Raw genomic sequence first — 5,463 nt, forward strand, 5'->3', positions numbered from 1 at the left:
ATAATTGATAACTTTTAAAGTTATGCTAGATTTTTTGGCATTTCTATGTAAAGAAAAATATTTGTTGATCAAACACAAGAATAAAATAATCAGAAATTTATTTTCACAATTATGAAATAATGAGAAACTAACTTAAAGAAATATGCAAGTTTTTATTTTTTTCAAATTCTGTCTGGAGAATTGTGATATTTCAGAAAATTGTGACTCTGACTCATCTAAAGCTTGCAGAATACTGTAAATAACGTTTGTCTAAAATTGAAAACAGAATGTGCATTTCAAAGTTACAAAGCAAAGTCACTTTTGGAAACATACTGAAAATAAAAATTGAGTATAGATGGAACTCAATGATTTTATATTATATTGTTTGTCAGCACAAAGAACTAATGAAGTTTTCACTATACTTGTGTTTTGTTATCATTATTATTTTCAATATTATTACTGTATCTGTTATCATCCTATATGCAATATAATAATGATATTAATAATAATAATAATGATAATTATGATCATTTTTATTATTATTATTATTATTATAACATTAAAGTAATAGTTATTATCATCTATATAATATCAAAATAATAGTTATTATTATCATCATTCCACATTCACTGAAGAAAAATTAATTTCTTTCAACTCCACTGCACACATCTTCATGGTCTAGTTGGGGTCCCTGCTGTGCTAATTGCCCTCTAATCAGTTACTGTTACATAATCGCTGATAAGCAGCAGATAAGATGGGACTTGTATATTGGATTTGGGGTGGGGGGTACACTTATATAGTAGTGAATCTAGGCCTTTAACATGAACATCCAGCAAAAACAATACTGTACATGAACGAGTGTCTGGGGACTTTATGTCAAAAAGAAACAACACATAAACATTTTTACATTTTGAAAATGTATGTCTGTTAGATTTCATTGCAAGTTTAACGGATGTTTTTTTTTCTGTTAACTTTTTTTTCAGACTGACTTCATTTTTTTCTTTAATCTTTGTATTTCATGATGGACACGAAATTTGATGTTCTTCCAGTCACGATAAAGCAACAGGCTCTCATTTTTCCTTGCTCGTTCGCATTCCTCCTTGTTAGGAACTCTAAAGCAGCGGAGATTTTTGGCGAATGACCTTCGCATGGCCGCTAACTGCTCCTCTGTCCAAGGAACGACCTTGATCTTTTTGCCTGTTTGTACTGGAAATTCTAATATATACAAGAAAAATGTTTCAGTTACTGGGTAAAAAACACATAAAATCATAGTACAAAGAATCATGAAGGATAAAAAGAAAGAAAAAAGAATAAATAAAGAAAAAATAAATAAACAAAGCTTTGAAATTAAAATGAATTAAATTTATCATATTCAACAAAGGGTTCTAATTACATTTAAGGTTTAGAAAGTACAAGTGGTAAAGAAGAAATATAAAGTTGTTAAGCCTTTACATTAATGTCTAATTTATTTGAATGGAAACTATTATTGACTGCAAAAAAATCATGCAGTGATTGTGTTAACACAATACCTGCTTTGCGTTGTTGTTGTTCTCATGACCAGTCGAACTACAGACCTTCCTTTGGTATTCACACGTTCTGCGTTCTACAGGAGGCTGTACGAAAAGGTCATTGTTTTTTCATTAATTTTGATAATGTATATTTGATAATGTTCGTTAAAATAGAAGTTTTACTGAAATATCTTGAATGATTTATTTCAACACTTTGTCTTAACATACTGGAAGTTCTCATACATGTATCTTTCAACCCCGTCGAAACGAGATTCGATACATTACCATATTTTAGCTAAAACATCCTGAATTAGTTATGTATCAGCATGTTTGGAGATAAAGAAGGAAATAGCCACTTCGTATTTTCATAATCTGATAACAAAATTGCATGTTAAAAGTTGTTTTAAATTTACTATCTTAAAGTGACTACTCAGTATGAATTATCAGTCCCAAATGGAATTAAATCTTTAAATACAATTAAAACTGGCTGTCAAAATGTCAATCTAAAACCCAGCGGAGACCGAAAATTGTTTTGTGAACATTAGGCATGGGACGCGTCCAAGGTCAAGTTCCGATCATATTCCAAAAAAAGTTTTATGGCCTGAGTGCATGTATAGAATTGTCAATGAAATTACATTTTTGACACCATTTGAACAATTCTGTGTGGTCATTTGATACAACCAGCTTAGCAGTCGAGACAAGCCTTTATCATTGACAAAAGCCTTTTTGGTCCTGTACCTTTTCGAACACATGCATAGACATGGTATGTGTAGATACTCGGTTTTGGGGAACTTGGACAAATATTTAAACTCATGAAAACTCACGGTATATATTGGTTTTATAATTTATCATGTAGCCATCTTTTATATCCTGATAAGATAACGTGACCGGGAAAACTGAATGAATTCAGTACCGTATAAAATGAATTTGTAGGGTTTGAAATAGTTCAGAATATACATGTATAATACCAAGTAAGACATTTTTACCGCGGTGCATTAAACTGTCGCGCATCGTATCGTGCATTTTCAAAATTGTGCGTCGTACAATAACATTTCAGCAACACGAGTGCATTAGTACGAAACTATGTTTCCAAAATCACTATATACATTCTTTGATACCAAATATTCAACTAAATTGCAACATACTGTTGTTTTGATTCCCTGATCTTAAATAGGCGAACCTCTTGCGGCACAAGGGAATAGGAAGAGTGTCTGTCTCTAAGACTTTCCTTACCAGGTGGTCATTAGAACCGGATGCTAAATACGCCGCTGTTCAGTTTTGCAAAAAAAAAAAAACCCAACTTACATACAGTTTGAGAAAACCCCTATAGTAAGTTCGCAATCCGTGGTCCGCAGTACGGGTCGAAGTAAACTGAAAATCTCTATTAGAAGGTCGCAGAAATGGCGAAAATCTGACGTTTATAACAAAAATGCACTTACTGACCTTTGACCTTGTGCTGTGACCTTACTATGACACTTAGAAGGCGACAGCCCCCCCCCCCCCCACCCCCACTGAAACTTTTCCAATTTTATTTAAGTTAACAATGAACATGGCTGTCGGGCATTAACAAAAAATGCCATCAAAGGCATATATATGGGCAGACTACTAAATACATCGGTTGTTAAATGTTTTCATAACCTCAAAATAAATTACCTGAGATATCGCGGAGCGATATCGAAAAATGTTCCAAGTGTTTCTTTATTTATATTCTCATATATTACTTTTGTTCAAATCTAAGAAGACAGCGAGTTACTATGGTTATAAGGTAACTCATAATTTTTGAACAATCCGAATTTAATATGCTCGTGTTCACGTTTACACAATGCCAGATGGTGGGCATTACAGTCCTGAGACATGCCTTCGAATGGCGCACAGTCCTGAAAAGCCCTTGACACCGGCATACATACACAGACAAAGACGCATATATTTTTAGATGAAAATCCTGAAACATTATACATTTTAAATATGAGTTGCTCTGTTAAAAGATATAGGCTCCTTACTGCGACCAAATATAATTATTCAATGCTTCAGATTAGCCAATTTAATTGTGCATGCTTGCCAGATCTTCATTGCAGCATATCTGCTTGTAGGCAGCTACGCGCCTGCAAGCAGACTATGATTCGATGGTTGTTCCAACAGTAAATACGTATACATGTTTAACAAAAAAAGAATCTTTTGTTATTTGAAATAAAGTTTTATTGCACATGTGCGAGTTGTCGTTAGAAAAGTCAATTAATTTCCTAAGTTCTCCGTTACTGATTCCGAGAGGATATTTTATTTTAAGCATATTAGTAATTGAAATCGTTGTTAAAGACACGCATTGCCAAGCTCTTCTGAAGCTAGGACACATTGTTTGCTAGCATAGTACATGTAGCATAAACAGGTTCTATTTAAAAAAGATCAGCCTATTAAAGTGCAAACGATGATTCAATGCAAACTGGTGATTATGGTATTACATACATTGGATATAGAACACTAACTTTCCATTGAAAATGTTTATATCATTTTATTAAATATAGATGTTGATTTAGAAATTAGAAATTAGAAAAAAATGCACTTGATATGATATATTTGTTACATCTTACAAAACAATCCCGCATAATTCATGATATCTCAATTTTATTTACTATCCTGGTATAGTATATTGTCAAAATGTATTCCAAAAGTATCATCCTAAATCTGTAACACATCCAGAAGTAGCATCCCGCAACTGTAACATATCCAGCTAAACTGTAACATTTTATAAAACCACGAAAAATTAGACCCACAGTGATTTTTCTACATCGTATTATAAGTGTATGCCTAAAGAGGGTTTTTATCGATGCAAATGAGCATAAAATATGGTTGAACTATATTTTAATCAACTTCTTTTAGATAATTTTCTATCAAAATTTCGAATTTTGTCATTAAACGCTTGATAGATATCAATATACTGTGTTTCGTAGGTTAAACCATGTCTCAACAGACGTATATACCATTGATCTAGAAAAACAATTTTTACTTTTGCAAATAAAGAGATAAATCTTTACCATTTCTTTGGCAAACAAAACCCCGACAGCGATTATTATCCTCCGAATGCTGTAACGTTATCCAGGAACACTGTAACAGTAGCATCCTAAATCTGTAACATGATATCCTCCACAACCGAGTCTCGTGTAACAGTTCCTACCCCGTGATTTTGAAAAGAAAAAAAAACTCAGAAGAATTATGCAATTTTTACCTGGATATTGAACTTTTTATATCAATATTGATACATATACTATTAAAAATATTAATTGAATAAAATAAAGGCATAGTAATACAAATTTGGTTGCTGTTTCTATTGTGATATTGTTAACGTGACACGCCGATACTTCATGCATGTGGTTTTTATACATATTCGGTTGCAATCTGCGGTATGAATGAAACAGGGCACCATTATAATTTTATGTTGTTACTATGTGTAATGACCCACGGAAAACTCTTTTGTTTGAATTATCAAAATATGTCGAACATCAAAATTTAACTTCATATTTTGTTTTTAGATAAGCTCCCGTCACTATGTTTATTCTTATGTACATATATCAGTTTTCTTCATTAAGAGGGAAGTAACTCCAGAAGGTTGTTTCTACATTGACATTTATTTCCCCCCGGCTCCAAATATAGGTTTGGTTCAGCTATCAGATAAAATTGTGCTACTTTAGAGGCTTAATTTACGGTGGTATGTTCAGGACATATGTTATTTTTTTTTAAGATTAAATTATCTCGTGCGCACGACATCTTATCTTGAGCGATCAACATCTTATCTCGTGCGCACGACATCTTATCTCGAGCGATCAACATATTATCTCGTGCGCACAACATCTTATCTTGAGCGATCAACATCTTATCTCGAGCGATCAACATATTATCTTGAGCGATCAACATCTTATCTGGACCGATCAACATCTTATCTAAAGCGCTCAACATATTATCTTGAGCGATCAACATCTTATCT

The 5,463-nt window shown here is 32.8% G+C and overlaps 1 long non-coding RNA gene across 1 annotated transcript; it reads right to left on the minus strand.

Annotated features, from left to right (window-relative positions):
- Window positions 1-532: 532 nt before the first annotated feature.
- On the minus strand, window positions 533-5,175 carry LOC123531692 (uncharacterized). The gene is made up of 3 exons (XR_006682470.2): window positions 4,517-5,175; window positions 1,509-1,592; window positions 533-1,194 (listed from the first exon to the last, which is right to left on the minus strand). It is a non-coding gene; the product is annotated as an uncharacterized LOC123531692 (long non-coding RNA).
- Window positions 5,176-5,463: the final 288 nt, after the last annotated feature.

Source organism: Mercenaria mercenaria, chromosome 9 (assembly GCF_021730395.1).
Source record: "Mercenaria mercenaria strain notata chromosome 9, MADL_Memer_1, whole genome shotgun sequence".
NCBI classification, from domain to species: domain Eukaryota; kingdom Metazoa; phylum Mollusca; class Bivalvia; order Venerida; family Veneridae; genus Mercenaria; species Mercenaria mercenaria.